Source organism: Sturnus vulgaris, chromosome Z (genome assembly GCF_052056855.1).
Source record: "Sturnus vulgaris isolate bStuVul1 chromosome Z, bStuVul1.hap1, whole genome shotgun sequence".
Lineage (NCBI taxonomy): Eukaryota > Metazoa > Chordata > Aves > Passeriformes > Sturnidae > Sturnus > Sturnus vulgaris.
This window is the reverse complement of record NC_142283.1, coordinates 7,210,577-7,230,437: the sequence shown is the minus strand read 5'-3', so window position 1 is coordinate 7,230,437 and position 19,861 is coordinate 7,210,577. Positions and strand designations below refer to the sequence as shown.

Here is a 19,861-nt window from a genome sequence, read left to right as displayed (position 1 = left end):
GTGTCAGGTAAGAAAGCAGGAAGAAAGTGAGAAGATTATTTGTTTTAGAGATGAGGATCTGTTTAACAACTATCAAAAAATACACTTTCATGAGTAACAAAGAGTGAAGAAAGACTGGACAGATGGCCAGGATATCTTATAAGCATATACAGTGAAAGTAAATGCTATCTAATAAATTCTAAAACTGAGTGGTGTTTGGAGTTGAAAGTTTGAAAAGCAAACACCAGTTTTTGTGGAAGATTTATAAGCAGAACACACTACAAGTCTAAAGAAGAATAGCTGGGAGGAGAAAGATATTGTTGAGTCAGAGTGGGAGGCTCCAGGTCTGTTAGCTGTCCTGGAAAAAGTAATGGAGGGAGAGAGAAAGGAAGAAACTGGTTAAACGAGTCATTTGGTTCTAGTGTATTTTTTATTTTATTTTTTTTTTCTCAGAAAAGTTTTTTAGGACATTGAAGGAAAGTCACAAACTTCCAGGAAACAGGCAAGCTGGTGGATGGATTATGCAAACAACATCATAAAACAGACTGTCTGCAGAAGACAGCTCCATGTATTAATTGCAGGTGTGCAGCTGAGCTAATGCAATGCTATGAGTGGGAATCAACAGTGCAAAAGAGTATTTTTCTGTACTCCCCAGCTCCAAACCAGCTTTGTCTGAACTGTGAAGTGCTGACTTTGATAATTTTCCTGTACTCCAGCTCCAGTTGCTAGTGCCACCCCCAGGCAGGCTCAGCCACCTCGTTATTAATTACATTAGCCCGAGTGATACCCAAGCAGGTCCGGGCTTCAGCAGGTTGAAATCTAAGAGCTCTCCTTATTTCAGAATTGCACCAGCTGCTCTTCCCTGACCACCAACCCAGGAGGAGACCATCCAGCCCATACAGGAGGAAGCTTTCTCAAGCATGGTGCTGCCCTTTTGCAGTCACGAACACCAGGCTGCTGAGAGCAGAGAGTGGTTACATGAACAGTGGGCTCCTGAGAGTGCCATAAAGTTAACCAGGAAAATCTAATCTTTACGAATAGAATGAGGTTTGGATAATCAGCCTTTGATTAGAGCTGGCTGGTAATGCTTCATGAAGGTTGTTTTTTTTTTTCCTTGGGGAGAAAATATGCGAGTGTGTGAGAACATGTGTGTGTACTTGGAGGTGTGTGCATTCTAGTTTGTTTTCTTTTTTTCTACAAGATAAAATTCTGCTTTCTTTCCAAAATGTTCTCTCTTTTCTGTTTTCTCCTCCTCAATAAATTACTTTGTAGCCTCCCATAATCAAAATATATCGATAAGATGAGGAGGAGCGAGGGAATTTTAAAACCTATTTTAAAATTTTCCATGTAAAAGAACATTTTTGCTTACTATCTCTGAAATACATCTACAGACACAGTCAAGTTTTCCAGCCACCTATGAATACTTTGGCATTGTCATGTCCCTACTCCCCTTGCCCTTTCCTTTCTTCTAACTTTCGGCTGTGTTTAGTAAGTTGGGTTCCCTTGCTCATACATCATACCTTCCAACCCTCTTATCTTTATCACTGTTCATTGTAGTTACTCTATTTTATTGACTTCCTTTTTATATTGAGTTGCCCAATACTGATCACAGTTTTCCAAGAGGGGCCTCACCAGGGCTATGTGTGGAGGAATTATTACCTCTGTAGTCTTGCAAGTAATTCTGCTCCACATCCCAGTATGGTATTTGCCTCTTTGTGCTACAGTCTCTCACTGTGAGCTCATATTTAATCTGTCATCCACTATCACTCCCTAAATAAGTCCTGCAGCACTTCCCCTTTAGTAATAAAAACACAGAAAAATGTTTGAAGAAAAAAAGTAAGTTATCCCCTTGGGTGGCTCTTTGAGCAAACCAGGGTTTTCATACAGCTGGAGAGACATTGAAACACAGCCTCACACTCTGCTTCCACATATCTGGATTTCACTGCTCTAATGCCAAGAGTGAAAGCAAAGATGGCATTTCCTATTTGTACATATTTTCTTAATATTTGCTGGTTGCAGCCCAGAGCACTGATAGAGTGGAGGAACACCATATCTACTTTTAGAGTTCATATCTACTAGATTACAGAAATCCTGCTTTAAGCAGTTTGGAAGGATGTGCTGTGAATGTTGCTTCAGCTACTTGATATTTTATGGAAATCAAGTGAATGCTGCTGTACATGTGAAAAACTAGGACATGACTTGAGTTGCAAATTTGACCTCTCTTGGTCTGAAGAGTTCTCCACTTTCCAGACTGGATACCTTTCAAGCACATGTTAGAGTGAGCATTTTATCAGACCTGTCTGTCTTTCTTTTCTACTGCTGAATTTATTTAGAAGAACTTTGTTGATATTCAAAGTTGAAAAGCCTGCACAGTGTTTAATTTTCTCCTTCTTTTTGGCCAGTGAGTTGTCCTTCCAGAATAAAAATCCTTTCCTTTTTAGTCCATCTGATAATTCAACATAATTAATCACTGTGAAAAACAACAGTGAGGATTTCTAAACATTATGTGGAGAAGTATGGTGAGCACAAAATTACCTTTTGAATGTTACAGGAATTACTGTATGTCAAATACCAGTGTGTTGCATTTGTGGGTAGTCTTTTATTTTAGTGTTCAACCATTAAGTTTCTCTTCATTTATTTTGAATCAGCCTAAGACTATCAGACCCCAGAAATACAGATTTTACCTTCTTACCATGTTCCTAAGATCTCCCTACTAGTCTCTCTTTTGGTATCCCTGAAGAAAACCAAGCATCACAATCTACAGATGAGCAGTTCTTGGAATTGTCTGAAGAGTGCAAGAACTGAATGATGCAGGAAGAAAAGCCCCATAAATATTGCACAGCACCAGCATTTTTAAAGTGCTCCCTCATTCCTGATTGCAGCATAAGAGCACACATTCATAAGGCACGTCACCCTGAAATTGATGGGAACCTTTCTGTGGACTACACAATTTGTGTACTAAGCCTCCAGGTTCTTGAAGTGAACCCTTGCTGCTACAAAGAGCTCTTAAAATTACATTTAAATTGGAAATAGAAATCTCCTCAGCCCTGACATTGGAGCAGAGTTATTATTTCCCATCTCTCACTCAGGAAGCCGCTGCAACATGAAACCCTCTTCTGATTGTTCCTCCTCCAAATGTCTCTCTCAACTGCCTGAGCTGCACTATTTCCTTGTGAAAGGAGCAAAAATATGGGAATTTAGGCAAGCAGAACAGTCCTTGCGTTCAGAGTGAAAAAGCAAAGTCAAGAACGGTCTAATTTTCCCAGCCACTGAAATGTGTTTACCTTCTTTTCTTCACCTTGGCACAGGAATGGGTGAAGTGCAACTCCCAGCTCAGCAAACTGTTGCAGAATAACCAAAGGCTAAAGAGAGTCCTCATGTGTGCTTTAGGACTCATAAGGAGATACATTCCCAGCAGTTTAGTCTTGCATAACCAGTAAGAAGTGAGAACACACCGTCATACACATGGGTACAGCTCTGGACATGCAGTTCATTTTAAATCCAGGAACTCAAGAACATAAATCTGCTCATCCTAGGGGAATGACACAAAAGAGGGAACATGGCTGTTGAATTTAAAAATAGCAGGGTGAGGGGCATCGTTGGGGGAGGCAGTTTTTTAATAAAGAACTGAACTAAGACAGGAAGAAATTATTACATGCTCACTGTAGAGACCTTCTTTTTCCTCCAGAAATTAGGTGAAGATGCTGCAATACTTGAAAGACGTTCTGAAGCAGTCTGCTGACCAGAAGTGTGCAAGAGAAAGGTCTGATCGAGTTGAATCCATCTCCAAGAGAGATTAGGTGCTGTTATTGCACTCAATCACTCACAAGTGCTCCAGGTGTGTCCCTCAGGGCATGCCCAGTGGTTTAGCTGCTCACCTTGAGAACTGAGCTTTTCCAGTCTGCACTGAGAAGGGGACTGAATAAATGAAAATCAGGATGCATGGGTCAATTGCCACAATTGTCAGTCTGCCTCAATTCACTGGCTCTGAATACAAGGCTGTATAAAAGAATGGACAATTTATCTCCTAAGTTTTCAGTTAGATTTCCCCAGAAAGGCTAAATAATTAGAGTTTCAGACTGACTCACAGTGCTATTACTGAAACAAGAACTTTGTTTTGGTTCTGTTTTAAAAGGGAAAGGAGTACTGGCATTAAGTCAGAAATATAAAATCTTGAGAGATGCTCTATAAAGGCAACAGGCCTGGACAAGATGGTTGCTTGGCTTTCTTTCAGGTTCTCAAGTTCAAGTTAGCAGTGCTCTTACATGAATCAAAATGCCAGAATGGTCCCTAATTTTAAGTCTTAAAGGAAGAGGGATGATGTGAAGAACTCATACTCTTGTCAAGAAGGTACCAGGAGTCAGTTTTCTTGATGGAGTTAATTGTCATCTACAAAAGAAGAAAAAAAAAAAATCCAATAGTCACATTTTAGTGACAAAAAAACATAAGCAAGGAAGAGATGACTGTGTTGAAAGTTTCACAGTCAATGCCATAGAGAGTTCTCTCCCTCTTCTGAGTTGCAGGTCTTTCCACTCTGTCTGAACTTGGTTGTGTGGGTTTTTGTACTGAAAATTACCTTCCTCAGCCAAACTCATCTCAGGTGTCTGGAATGTGTTCTTGGTCACATCCAGAGCAGTGCAGGTGATTTGGAGCAAGAAGGCGCCGCTTTGAATTTTTCCTTCATCAGATGACATACCAGGACTCAAAAAACAGAGCAGCTGTGTTGGCTGGTGCTACACTGCAGGCATCCAGAAATGTCTGCCAAAGGCTGCATTCCCCTGCAGAGGTCTGTAGCTCACCAGGACTGACCAGGGGATGAGGAGATATGGGCCTGTGCACTTGAAACAGAGCTACTGTCAGGAACTGGACAATGTGAAAAGCTTGGTTCAGGCTCTGGTCACTTTTCTCACCACCATTCCTTTCCTAGTTTGGAGACAGTTTGGAGCATTTCCTTCTTTTGTTTATTTCACTTGGGAACAAATGGTTCATTTCCCTCTGTCCCAGCTGCTCTGAAAGGTTTTCTAGTTTCTCCAGAATGTATTATGCAATACTGCAGAGCAAGTCCTTTTTTCTTTTCAACTCCATGCCTTTACCATGTATTGTAATCTGTCTGCTCTGATTAGGTTCATCCTATAGAATCACTGCCAAATTCTGTTTTACGCAGCAATGTTTAGTCTTCAGCCTGGAAGCTATGTACAGTCCTTTTAAGATGTTCATACATCAATATCAGTCCTGACTAATCCCAAGAAGCTTTGGATGGCAAGAAGAAGAAAAGCTTCAAGCTAGCTGTGCAAGTTGCAGGACAAACAGTGTGATCTTTGCTCTGGCCAAAATTCCACAAGCATCAACAGAAGTTGGGTTTCAGAACAGGGCTGCAAATCTGGTTTCTAATAGAGTTGTGGAGGCCAGTGCCTCACCAGGGACTGGGCTATGCTTCTGTTAAAGAGCTTCACTGCTGATTTTGGAAGGGATTCAGTGGGACCCCACATTTGCACTGAATATGTTAATGAGGCTAAAATAGATTTAACCCATCTAATGCTTCTTTGTAAGAAGGCCAAAACATTCCAGTGTTTTCTTCTGCTTTCCTTAAATATAAGTGGGTTCCAGAACAATATGACTGGTGGCCTTATTGACAATTTGTAACCCATTATTCAGTTTAATTAATGTTTATATTGCAGGGGCGTGTGGAATCCAGGCAGTCTGGAGCAGTCCCATTCAAACACACAGTTCTACAGATCCCTGAGCAGCCCTGGAAAAAAAATACAAACACCGGGACTTTTACGAAACTGCGGGTTTTTTATTTTTTGGTTTGTTTGTTTTTTTTTTTTACATCCTTATCAAGGCTTGGTTAAAATTTCAGGGTGGTGGAGAAATGGCAAACATTCTAAACATGAGAAGTGGTCGTGGTTTTGTGGGTGGATGCAACTGTGGGGGCTCAGCTGGCGGTGATGCCTTGTGATAAGGAGGGATGGGTAATCCTGCAGCCAAGGGCAGAGGGAATTAAGGAGCCACCCTTAGCATGGGAGCTGTGTTGGCTGAGGAGGCCACTTAGCAAATTCCTTACTTGAGCATTCAAGGGCACTCTCTCGCAACTTGATCCTCACTTTTCCAAGTGCAGGGAGGAGAAGAATGTTTCACTGTCCAGAAAGCACCCGGGCCTTAAGATAAATGAGGATTGAAACAAACGTTTCCATTCATATCAGGGGCCCCTCCTTGCTAGCGTCCTCACTGATCTGTAAAAACCTTCTTTGTGAGTGGTTTCTAAAGCATAATCTGTGCTTTTAATACCATTTGATTGAATAATTCCAATGCTAGGTTTGTTTTTAAAAGGTTTTGAGAAGTGTTACAAGTAGCAAAAGTTTTTAATAGAAACCTGAAGCCACTGACTGAGGAAAATTTCCTCATGACTCTTCCTGTTGTGGAGAAAACTAGGGAAAAATCAAGTCCAAAACACTGAGGGTCATGTGAATAGCTACAGAGTGGAATTCAGGGACTTCGTTTCAGTAATTGCAGTGAAATTGCTCCCAGCAGAGGCAAGGAGCAGAGGAGAAATTTTAAAGGTCCAAGCAAGAAATAACAGAGCTCTACCTGCATTCCTAAATGCACTGAAGTAGTCCTGAGCACAGACCGAGCTCCAAGAGCAGAGTTTTCTTTTCAGAGAAGATTTCTCTTTTCCTTTTACACCCAAAACCCCACACCAGACACTGAGTGAGCTTTGCAGGGAACTGAATTTGTTTTGCCTAAAGCCCAGGAGAAAACCAACACCCCCAAAATGGCAAAAGTAGAAAAAGTTAGTGTGTGTGAAATGGATGTGTGTAAGGATGTTCTTTTGTACTTTTATTTTTTTGTTATTTTTATTTTTAAAGAGAGGTGAAATCAGTTTAGTGAAAAGTCACATTCGCTGTTTGGTGAAGTTGCAGACCAAGGTTATGTTGCAGCTACAGAGAATTTGGAAAACAGCATGTAGGCTTGAAAAATGAACCATTCCTTCACATATATAACTTAGTATATCATCCTTGATCATAATTATAGACAGATTTGGATTGAATCTATTATTGAATGCATTGTCCTTAGAGATAATCAGGGACATGACCACTAGTGACACTGTGATGGAAAGGACTAAACAGTGCAGTTCATCATCTCAGCCCTTGAAATGGCTGAGATATGCAAAAGTGCAGATTTTATCCAAGAAGTATAAAAAGTACAAAGAGAGGAAGGAAAAAAATAAAAAAGCCAAGCAGAGGAATCAGGTGTCTTCACAGACTGCTGTGTTTGAGGAGCAATTTGACAGAGACAGAACAAGATGATGATAACTTGAAGAAGTATAATTTGTTGTGATTACCTCTTTTTTTCCCCTTCCTCTCAAAGCAGTACAGTTTGCAGTTTGCACCCATTGCAATTTATACCTGGGTAAAAAGATGGCTTGGGTAAAAGACAGTTTACTTGGGAGCATGCTTGGGTAAAAGATAGCTTAGCAAAGTAAAGGATAATTTAATCCCTTTCATTTACCTGGGCCTGCACAAAGTCTTTTGGATGTCTTGAAACCTCAGTTAATGAAGCCCCTTGCAAGAGTCCATTAAATACCTTGTGGGTGGGATTCGTTTCTTGAAGGACACCAAATAGCAGGGAGGGATGATTTCTGAGTGCAATGTGATTCAGATAATGCCATATTTCCTCATCCTGGAGCAAATGCCTCGTGTGCATGCCTCTTCCCCACTTTCATTAGTCAGCCTTTTGCACCTCTGTAATTTCTCTACATGCAAACCCCATGTATTCTATAAGTAATAAGAACAGCTGATATTGCTGCCTTTGGCTTCCAGTGATTTTACTTTTCAGGCTTTTCTATCCACAGGTAATGGCACTGATGCAATTGTCACTGTATATGAAGATGCATCTGTGAAAGGGGCCAGAGAAAATAGGGAGTTTATAACACTGGGATCCTGGGCAGCCTAACTATCAGCTGGGGATATGGCAATTGCCTGTTACTCTGCATTACACTATGAAGGGGACAGAAAAAGATCCTCAAAGGACAATGGGTGATTAAAATGAGCATTTTGTTTCCTCTTTAAATTTAATTCTCTTCCTCTCAATTTGTGAGGGCAGCATGCACTATCTGGCTCCAGCAGAGTTATACACTGGAGATGCCATGCCATATTTTTAAACCTTTGAACCATATTATATTGTTTAAAATGTTTCAGGAGCCATAATATGCTGTTTAAAAGGTTGCAGCATGTGCAACGCATTGAAAACTCTCTGATCTGTAGAATTACCTTTTCTGCTTGTCATTCCAGGCTCCTTCTCTTTTACTTGCTTTCCATGCTTTGCTTGTTCTGCTTCTGTACCTCTTCCACTAGCATGATTCGTTTTGGCACCAGCAGCCATCCAACTGCATGATAGACTTTTAAAATAAATACCTGAAGTGTCCTGTTTCCTCCTTCCTTCGTGCCTACACAAAGCAGTGAGCCTTCCATGCCTGGAAGGCTTCTTTGTATGGGCTCTGTGAACAGACCCCCTGCAGAAAAAAAAAATGAAAAAAAAAAAAAAGTGGGGAAATTTCAGACCCTGTGTCCTTACACTCAGAGGCAACTTGTGTTTTGCTTGAGCACTGGGTCTTTCCTTGAGAGCTCACTGTGAACATCCTCAGTGAAGCTCTGTAGCACAGATGTGGGCTGCTGAAGCATCTCCAAAGGGCTGGCTCAGAGTTGGAGCAATGTCTTCATCTAATTTAGAGCCGCCTGGAGGCTGTGGAACAGCTCTCTCTGTGCCTTTATCCTTCCCACGTATTTGTCTTGCACTCCAAGACTCAGCTCCACAGAGGTATTTGAGCTCCTTGTTCCTTGATATCAGTGGGAGCCTCGACAGGAAATAGATAGCAAACATCTGTACAAGATCCAGGCCTGAGATTTTGAACCATCTCGTTTACCATGTGTTCATGATGATAGGACTGAAAAGGGATAACTGTGAAGAAATGTTTTGGTGGCCTGAAATTGTGGTGATTTTGCTCTGCTCTGTAGACTTAAAACCAGTAGAGATGATCCTGCTACACAGGGAGATTTACCATGGTAAATCCCTGTCCTCTCTGCTGAGGTGTGCTGGCTGGACTCTTGTGGAGAAAGTGACTTCCCAAGCCTTGCAGTTGCATGTTGAGCTCCCCTCAGGTCCTAAATCCTTCCCCATTGCCTGCAAGAATTTGCCAAGGGTCTTCATTATTGGCAGCACACGGTCATCTTCCTCATGATGAGCCGCTGATTTTGGGTAGTGTTTGTTATTGTGTGCATGCTTGCATAATTTCTTTCTTTTTCACTTGTTGTCCATCTTCTCTATTCTTCTCCCTTGGTTCAGTCTCCTTTTTTTTTTTTCCTTTGTTCTTTCCTTGCTGAGGAAAAGAAAGCAATGGACCTTTTCCCTTACTTGCTTATGAATTCATTCTCATATCACCCAGTTAAACATCTCATTAAACAAGGCACTCTCAGGAAGGGGTTATTGACAGTAACCTCTCCATGTTAGACTTCTGATTCATGTTTGAAATTAGTTCCAGAACAACAGAGAGAAGCTTCTGGCCTTGAACTGTGATGTCCTTTGTGCTGAAAGCAGGTTTTTATTTGCACAGTCCTTTTAACCTTGTGCTAGCTCATGGCCCAATTCCTCAGTCCTCCGGCTGATGCAATCACTTATTCTTAAACAGTGCTAGGAAGATGCTGGAGTAATGCCCCACGAGGCTGTGCTTCCTTACACTGGGGAAAAGGCCAGGACTAAGCCTGGCTTTTTTTGGTTGCTTTTTTTTTTTTTTTCTTTTTTTTTAATTTGAACTGACCTATAGCCTCATCTGTGCTTGTGAGCCCCACTTTTGTTACAGACATCACCTTGAGCTGGTGCATTCCCTTGTAAATACAATGACCTCCTTGTCTCTACAAACCCTGACTCAAGAACTGCAACAAGCAGGAGAAATAGGGCCTTCAGCTGCTGTTGGTGTGTCTTTTTCACATCCTGAGGGCTTCAGCTGGGAGCAGGAGCCTCAGGCACCCTTCAAGCAGGTGAATATTTGCAGGGTTACCTTGGCAAGCACAAACGGGGCCCCTGTCTAATGCAAGTTGTGTGTGCTCCACTGCCTTTTTCTATTTTAGACAATCCTTACTGGTTCAAGGAGCTTAAGGTTTTGGTGTTTCCAGCAAGGGATAAGGTGGTGGCAAGATATAGCCACACGGTTCCCTTCAGCTTGACTGCAACGATTTACCACTCTTAAGGAGCTGCCCTTTTTAGTTTTCTCCATGGTTCAGTCCTGTGGATAACAACCACAACCTGAACCTGATCATTACTCTTCCTCCAGAGAGAGATGTCACTAGTTGTTAAGAGTGATTACATTTATAGAGAGCCACTGGAGTAAATCCCAACAGCTTTTGGGCTGAGGGGGGTGAAATAGTCACACACAAAATCTTAGCCAAGTGAGAAAAGCTATTTTTCAAATTTCAGGTGGTCTCCCTGCTAGATATGGCAACAGTTGCTCACCTGGGGTGGATCAAGGTGGGTTTTGCAAACCCACACGGCCCTAGCTTAGGATTCATATTTGTCTGTGCTTAGGAGAATATGTCCCAGTGTTCAAGTGAGATGCAAAGCCATGTGGCTTCTCTGGCCAGCACTGCCCCAAGTTCCATCTGAAGAAGTCTGAACCTGGAACACCTCTGTCAGCCACCTAAATCTGTGTTTAACTGGATGTATTTATCTCCCATTTGTATGAAAGCTGGTTGAAATGCTAATTGAGATCATCATTCTGCTAAAACCAATGTAGCAGGTGCTATACAAACAGAGTAATAAATTCTCTGTCTTGAAGAACTTAAGACCTAAAAGCACAGGGAAGAGACTGGGTGGGAAAGGGAAAAAAAAGCAAAATGGCTTGGAAGCTGCCAGTGGAAAGAGCTACAGAGTTAAGTGTTGTCATACAAATTTATTTCAGTGGGATGGAAACTCTGCTCTGTCTGGTTATGTGTGATCTATCCAGAGAAGAGAGGTTTCTTCCACACATCTCCTGTAGCCCAGAGTTTGACAATATAACTTCATTCTTTCAGCAGGTACTGGAGGAATGCAACTCATGCTTGCTAAACGTGCAAATAAAGCGGGGAAGGAGAAATTACCTTCTGCTGTGGAATGCTGTCTGGCATGCTGACTCCTGTGCATACACACACACACACACACACACACACACATTCATTTATGGACACACAAAGAGACCCAGAAGGAGGTGAGAAGGGAAAGTTTTTCAGCCTCACACTAAGCCTCACAAAGGGAGCGACTGAATTCTTCGAGCGAGCGGCAAAGATTTGGAGGAGAATCCAACTGCAGCTTGTGTTTCATATTTGCATTGGATGCTCAGGTTTCCAAATTAAATCTGCAAGTTAGACGGGAGTCCATGTTGTCTGCTGATCATCTGTTTAGGGGGAGAAGGAGAACAGAAATGACAGAAGAAAAATACTTGCAAACAACAACGGTAATTAAAATCAAGCGTTTGAGCACTGGCACCCCTCCCCCCAGCCAGATTTGTCTGGGGAGAAGATAAATAACTTCAACTGCAGGCTCCATGCTTGCTCAAGATCTGAAATATCTAAACCAGGTCCCAAAAGCCCATACACATTTTTAATCAAAACCTGCTCTTTTTGGTTCTTTTTTTTCTGCATAAATACCCTGACTTGATAGAACACCAAAACCTCATTAAGTTACGATCAGTACAATACAAAAGTTGAAAATGATCAATGCCATTTAAACTGCTTCAACTGTACACATACTGTGTTAGACATTTCTCAGGTTCAAGGTTACACATGGCATCATAAGTTCACCTCCTCCCCCACTTCCAGTGCTAAACAGGGTTGGATTCTTGCCAGAACAAAAGAATCTGCAGTCAGTTCCTTCAAGATTGAAAAATAAAGTTGGGGTTTTTTTCCCCCCTGCAGGGGGAAAAAAAACCCACAAAAACCAAGCCCAACAAAAAACACACACACTCACAAAAACCCTGAAGAAAAGCAGACAGCTGCTAACTAGTTGTCTAGCTGTCTATTTGTGGACATTTTCTTTCATCTTGTCATACCTTTTGTGCTGTTTGAAATGTTTGGAGCTTAGACTTGAAGAACACTCAGTGGATTCCAGACTTGTATTAAAAGAAAGGAAAAGAAAGGCAGAAGAGTTCTGACAACAGATATGTGTGTTTGTGTGTTGGGGCCATATCATTCTGAGCATAAGCTAGAGCATTGATTTTATTTTCATCTGACTGAAGGAAATTTTTCAGACAAGAAAATATAAAGTAACAATGCAATTTGTAGAAAAACACATACATCTAGAATGCAAGTGAGAGGGATATGTTGTAAGACCTCTGCAGAACAAGCAGAGACCATTTGGCCAATCATATCTGCTGCTTTTACTGTTTTGCTCATCTGTTTCCATAGAATGGGTAAAATCATCTATTTCTAGACAATTTTCCTCTGCTTTGCCATCTTATCTCTTGGAAGGAAGCAAGGCAGAAGTATAATTAATGTCAGTGATCTTCAGTGAGCCTTAGAACAGACTGTGGTGTATTTAACTCTGCTGATTTTTGTTGCCTTCTGCATTGCAGACAGTGAGTGCAGAAGGGGACTGGCTCCTACTCTGGCTTCCAGATAGTTCTCTGGAATTTCTAATTTCCCCAAACTCACACCTTCCTCCAGCATAACAAAGAAGGCAATAGCAGCTGACAAGTGAGCAGAAGTAAAAAAGGAAGAGAGGAAACCACTGAAATGTTTCCCTGTGGTGAGGAACCCTTCTCATCCCATCCCTTTCCAACTGCCCTTCCTGGCACCCTGATGGTGAGGAGCTGTCTTCACACCTACTCTCTCTTCAGGAGGAGCAGGACTTTGTGGCTGTCAGCAAGTCCAAGGCAGAAGTCTCCCAAAAGGGGAGCTTACCTGGGGGGACCAGAGAATCCCTAATCCATTCCCATCATTGTACGTTAGGCAGGGAATGGCATCCCCTCCCCTCTCTGTGCCAAGAAGCAGCTGAAGCAGAAAATTCCAGGAGCTTGGTGGCTGCCTGCACACCTGTGATCCCTCTGCCCATATTTCTTAACTGGGGAGAGGAGGGAGAGTTGGGTGGAGAGGCAGCATCATCACAATTAACTGTGACCTTGCTGCTTCTCTGGTGATAATGGTGGTATTTGGAGGCAGGGTGACCCTGGTGGTTCATCACTCCTCGGAGAAGTCAAAGAGGAAGTTCTCATGGGCTCCTCCACCAGCAGCCTTTTGTGCTTCTTCTTGCATTCACCAAAACACCAAAGCTGTGAGCACAGGAAAATGAATTATTTCCAGCACCCAAGAAGCCTGTCTGCTTAGATCTCAGGTAATTCTTGGTCATACAACACAGATGGCTTCTGCTGAAGTAGGGGTGTGGTACCTTCATTTAAAACAGCTTCTGCCACAGACCTCTCTCTCTTTAGGCAGAAGAAAGTGCTCAAAACTCACAAAAGTCCTGAAGCAATCCCATGAGTTCTCTGGTGCCTTTTCCACTTCAGCTCTGGAGCCACTGTGCCTGGCATGGCCATGGAGTGATGGGCAGAGACACTCTTGTCTAGGCTGTGCCCCAATCACCTGTACCAGAGGATGTCCATGAGCTTCTGAGACTAAAGTGACATGAGAGCACTCACAGCTTGAAACCATAGGTGAGAGAGAAGAGCTCTAAACAAGGGGATGTTTTTTCCTCCTGACAGCAGATGTCTTTTTAGGAACTCCGTGATTAGACCCTGGATGATCAAGAGGTTGAAGGGAGATGGAATATTTACATATAAAAAGGAACTCTACTTTTGGGATCAATTAGACTATTCAGGGTTCACACTATACCCCCTTTTTTCTCAGACTTTATACAGCCCTAGCTAGGATTAAGCCTCCATCGAGTAGATTATCTTTACATAGAGGCTGGATCTAGTGTTACAGGCTCTTTATTATCTCTTCTTTGAGACTGTGCAGGCTATCCCCTTGAAGTTCTTAACCCTTAAAGCACTTTATCTAGTATTTATTGTTTCTTCTCCACAGGCATCTGAGATGGCAGCACTGGTATACAGACCCCACCTGTCCTCGTTCTCCATAACAGCATCATCTCTCCTCCCCCAGCTTTTTCTGTGCACAGGGGGCTCACACCAGCATCAGGCCCTGTTTCCTAATCCTTTTCATCCCCAAGAAGTGTGCACCATTCCAGCTTGACTCGGGTGGGCTGCAGAGTTCCTGTCAAATGCAAACGTGTTCCAGCTGCTGGGATTTTGATGCATTTGTTTTCAGGGATGTAAGAAAGGATGTCAGTGACTCGGGTGATGAAAAGGTCAGGACTGACCATTTGAGGAAAGCGGAGATAAGAAGAACATGGGGTAGAGGGTTACAAAGTAGCGACTGGCTTAAAGTTTTCTGCAGCAATGCTGCATCTACTGAGCATTACAGGGTGTTTGAAAGAAGTTCCTGGGTGTGATCTTATGTTTTCCTATAAACTGACAAGCTTTGGAGAAAGCAAGAGCTCACGTGGAATCCTTGTTTCTCTGTGCATGGGCTCCAAAAGTCATCTGGCACAGTGTGCTGCACCACTGAGCCATCCCTCATTAGCCAGAGTGGCTGATTCCAGTCGTTCCATTCCTCCTGTGCTGCCTTCCCTATCCTAATGAGACCACTGCTGCTGTTAGGACCCACATGTGAGAAGATGAGATTTACTGAGCCACAGTATTCAGACTTTGGTGACATTTCCTTCTCACTGTTTCCATAATGGAGCAGAGAAATATTTCTCCTTGCCAGGCTTCTGCTCAGCAAAATGTCAAACTTTTCTGAGTTGCTTTATTCATAATTTTTTTAACAGCTTCTAGGTGTGGACATTGGAATCTGCTCCAGTGTTATCGTATTGACTTCCATCTATTTCAGCAGAAGAAAGTGAACAAAAATAACATCTTGCAGTGATCTCTATATTGTCTTGCACCCTTAACTTGTAAACGTCCCAGGCAGCATTTCCCTGATCTCATCACCAGATGAGATCCCCAGCTGGTGTTAGCTAATGCATACTCACTATTCTAGTCTTTTTGTGCCACTCTCTTGCCATGTCTTTGCTCCCTAACCGGGCATGACAGAGCTGAAATAAATGGAGCTGCATTGATTTTAATGGTTCACCCTCATCTGAGAAGGATGGGTTGGCCTTCTTAGCTATCAGCTCCTTGGATGTCTGCTGGCCAGCAAATGAAGCATATACTCTCTTTCTCCCTGCACTAGATGTGTTTCTCCTGCAGTCATGCTACCCCAGTCTGAACAGGACTAATCACAGCTCCTCCTGCACTGACAATGGCTACTTATGTGAAAAATGCAGAACTGAACAGGCCACGGCTAAATGTGCTGGAAATATGAAGAGGAGAATGATCTTTGGCTGTGCATCAAAGAGCATTAAGGCATTCTGAAGCAGATTCCTCTTGCTTTCTGGGTTTAATTCAGAAGGGATTTTCTAGCCACAGAATCAAGCTCTTCACTGCATGATTTCTTTCCTGCAGGAGCTGTGAAATCGTGGGTTCTGTGCAAGACACAAAAAAAGCCATAAAGGGGTCCAGGGGTGTGTAGGAGTTTCTGTGGAGATGACAGCAGACCTTCCTGCTGTTCCAAATGGGCAATGCTGTTGGACCTGAGAGGCATCATTCCTAGTGAATTCCAACAGGGGAGACTTGATCTCCATTTCTAGATATTCATATTGCCTGCTCTTAGCTCATACTTTTCTAAATATTTTTCCTCTTGATCTCTTAAAATAGTTTCCCAGGCTGTCTCTACTGCTGACGTTAACATGCTCCAGTCTGTATTCCTTTTTTATTATGTCTCTTTGTCTCCTCTTTTTTTTTTTTTTAAACGAAAACCACATAACTGCCTTATATAATTCACTTTTGAGTTCATAAGCCGTTTCTCCTAAACACAGCCTTCATGTGGAAACATGCAAGGATGCTTCTTTGACTTTCAAAATTTTTGTTTGTTTGTTTGTTTGCTTGGTACTTTTTTCTGTTTTGCTTTTATTTGGGTTTTTTTGTGTGGGTTTTGTTTGTTTTGTTTTTGTTTTGTTTGTTGTTTCATTGTTTTTAAATTCTGGGTGTATTATGTTACCAAAACCTGTGGCTTTAATTCACTGCTTACAATTCAGTATTCCTTCTGCTTCCTGATACCTTGCCTCACTTTTCCAAAATTACAATTTCAGCTGAAATGCAGAATGGCATGCTTGGTATGAGATAGAGAAACCATACTTAGTCTCAAAATAATCAGCATTTACGAATAATTACACAATCAATTACGCATTGTTTTGTTGTAAAACACTCATTCTGTAGCAATGATCAAAGTATTTAATGTCGTTGTTCCCTTTTTATGCATGCTTATTTGTTGTTCATATTTTATTTGCCTGCTAAGACCTGCAATTGCTGGTTTTGATGTTACAAGTTGTTGGATATTTCTTGCTTTCAAGTCTCAGTGTTTGCCCCACATCATGGAGTGCTTATTATATCTAATGCTTCCTTTTCTAGATCTGTTTACACCTATAAATATGCCTTGCTTATCATTTGATATTGTCCCCCATTCCTTTGCCAAAGCTTGTCTGGCTTTTATCTCGCGTTTTAAACTAGTAAATATGAGCGTTCATGAAAGGTGAGGAACATAACAAACTTGTCTCTAGTTGTGGAATCAAGTATAAGTGTGGCTGCCTTTAAACAGAATGTGTCAATTCTGTGATCTCTGCGATTTCCTTTAATAGGCCTGTTGTAAGTTGTCTCCTGTTACAGTGCAATACACATTAGGTGTATTCTTAGTAATAAGACCACTGTTCATGAATATACACGAGTAGTTGTTTAGCACAGGTGGGAAATGACAGCTCTGGCTGGATCCTAGGCAGGATTAAGTCGATAGACTTTGCCTGGACGAGCTGGTTTAGCTGCAGTGGGCAGCACTGGCCCAAATGTACCAATAACACAGTGCTTGGTGTCACCCACTAGCACTAACTTGGCTAAACGACTGGGGGGTATAAAGTAGCAACGTGCATTTGAGGTAATGCTTTTCTGATTTGTCCCCTATCTCTCCTACAGTGTTCCCTGGTGGTTTTTTTTGATCCCAACACTCACCTCTAGTTCAGTTTCATCAGGAGGTCCCTCCCTGCGTGTCTCCAAGTGGAGGGCTCTGTTTAATTGGTGTGCTTGGTGCCAATGCTGTCACACACTGGAAGTGGCAGTGCTGGGTTTCCACCCCTGTGTGACAGTTTTGGGGGGTGGTGGCAGCACTCAGCTTGTTGGCAGCCTCATGAGCACTGAGCCACACCTTCCTGCAGGTGCAGAGACAGTGCTTCTATCACGTCATCCCATGGAAATTCATGCCCACTGGATCCTGCTTTTAGAGCTGGGTGGAAAAATGTGACATTGCTGCCGTTTTCCCCTGTTTGAGTTCTCTTTTTGAGCATGCAAGTGAACACATAGAGGATGGGATAATGTTGTTTACTCACACACATGGGGCCTAAATTGAGTTCATGGAAATGAATGACTGGGATTCTGCTGGCTTTCACAGGAGGTTAGGTCAGGCTGGAAGGGTACCTGGAACACCAACACTGGAAAACATCTTTGAAGTATTTGCTAAAGTAATAAAATGCTGTCATCTTATGGAAAGTATAATTTTTTTTTTTCATTTTGCCTTGTAATCATCTCTTCTGGGCTAGTAAATGGAAAAAATAGCAGCATACAGTCACAGCAGGTATTCTTTGAAACACAAACACACATACACACATCTCAGATGTATTTGTTGACAGAGCCTGCTCACTCTATGCCTCACGTTAGTCATATTCTGTCATGTGCCTGAGCTGAAATTCCTCACTCAATGAATTGGACTGAGAAAGCATCACCTGGAAAAGCCAGCTCCCTCCAGTGGGACCAAGCCAAAAGGTGAAGGATATATCCCTCCTCCATATGTGCATTGCAGTATTGAAACATGCCAAGTAGAAAATGAGTGATCAGGTGTGGTGTGAGCAGAGGGGGATACAGTAGGCTGACCTGCATGAAACAAGGAGAAAACTACTCTTCATCAAAAGGATGGTTTAGGGTCCCTTTGTCTTACTCCTGCTTGAGGATGAAGGTTATAAAACTCATCTGAAGCAGCTCCCTCTGACCATGAAGATCAGATGAAGCGATTTCTCTCTCTTCTCTCCTGCCAGAAGAAGCCAGAAAGACCCTCGGGTGAGGCAGGGCTCTACTGAGGTTTCCAGCAGAGGCCACCAACAGTGATGATGGGTGTCCTGGTTTAGGGCAAATTTTGGGGAAAACCTCCGGAAGGAGCCCCCAGAAAGCAAACTCCCCACGACTCCTCCCAACACCACCGGGTTCGGGAAGAATTTCCTCAGAGAGGAGTGGAAAAAAACCTGTTTATTTAACAAGCAAAACCACTCCCCAACAAAAAAAAACAACACCAGATGACAAAAAACTCTTTCACCGTTCTGAAGGGATGACAAACTCAGAGTCTCGCTGGTGAGTGGTCACCCAGTTATCAGTCTCCGGCACTTGGGTGGCTGCTGCAGGTCACAGAATGCAGACTCCCGGTGTTTCTTGGGGTTTCCCAGGTCCCCGTCCATTCACATGGTATTCAGGAGAGGAAGAAGGAAAAAAAAACAGTCCAGAGAAAAAACTGGACTGCCTAGCTGAACTAACTAATAAGCAAAAGCAAGCGAGCAAAGCAAGCAAGCATCTCCTAAACACAGACCATGGGGGAGGTGAGCCGGCTGATAACGAGACAAAACAAAGCTTCACTTTCAGAGTCAGTCCTGAAAGCACAGGACATAATACCAAGCATAAACAGAATACACGATTGGGGATACAAGCACCATAACATCACCCTAGGACAATGGATTATAGAGGCAACAGCTGGATAAGTTCCTTCCTTCCTTCCTTCCTTCCTTCCTTCCTTCCTTCCTTCCTTCCTTCCTTCCTTCCTTCCTTCCTTCCTTCCTTCCTTCCTTCCTTCCTTCCTTCCTTCCTTCCTTCCTTCCTTCCTTCCTTCCTTCCTTCCTTCCTTCCTTCCTTCCTTCCTTCCTTCCTTCCTTCCTTCCTTCCTTCCTTCCTTCCTTCCTTCCTTCCTTCCTTCCTTCCTTCCTTCCTTCCTTCCTTCCTTCCTTCCTTCCTTCCTTCCTTCCTTCCTTCCTTCCTTCCTTCCTTCCTTCCTTCCTTCCTGCCTTCCTTCCTTCCTTCCTTCCTTCCTTCCTGCCTTCCTTCCTTCCTTCCTTCCTTCCTGCCTTCCTTCCTTCCTGCCTTCCTTCCTTCCTTCCTTCCTTCCTTCCTTCCTGCCTTCCTTCCTTCCTTCCTTCCTGCCTTCCTTCCTTCCTGCCTTCCTTCCTGCCTTCCTTCCTTCCTGCCTTCCTTCCTTCCTGCCTTCCTTCCTGCCTTCCTGCCTTCCTGCCTTCCTGCCTGCCTTCCTGCCTTCCTTCCTGCCTTCCTTCCTTCCTGCCTTCCTTCCTGCCTGCCTTCCTGCCTTCCTTCCTGCCTTCCTTCCTGCCTTCCTGCCTTCCTCCCTCCCTTCCTGGAACCCAGGAATCCTTCCTGGAATCCTTCCTTCCATCCTTCTCCTCCATTTTGCCACTTTTAATATTAGAGTCTGGAAAAATGCTCTTATAATAAATAACGGTGAAGGATCACAATATTTAAATTATTTCAGGACACCCTCTGTCATCAACATAACTGTTTGAAAACTGGTTTTCATCTGCGCTTCTGTGATGAATTTAAAAAGGTGTCTGTTAAGTGCATATCTGGACAGAGGAAATCTCACCCTAAAATTCACTGGATTAGTATCAGATCCAGAGTCCACTGGAAAGAGTAGGGGATCTGCTGGTAAGTTTGGTGGGCCTTTAG

The 19,861-nt window shown here is 42.8% G+C and overlaps 2 long non-coding RNA genes across 2 annotated transcripts in view; both read left to right on the top strand.

Annotated features, from left to right (window-relative positions):
* Positions 1 to 19,861, top strand: part of LOC148219640 (uncharacterized) — a 46,418-nt gene that overhangs the window by 9,682 nt on the left and 16,875 nt on the right. The gene's annotated exons all lie outside the window — the stretch shown is intronic.
* LOC148219641 (uncharacterized) lies at positions 451 to 11,379 on the top strand. The gene is made up of 2 exons (XR_015799379.1): positions 451 to 560; positions 11,043 to 11,379. It is a non-coding gene; the product is annotated as an uncharacterized LOC148219641 (long non-coding RNA).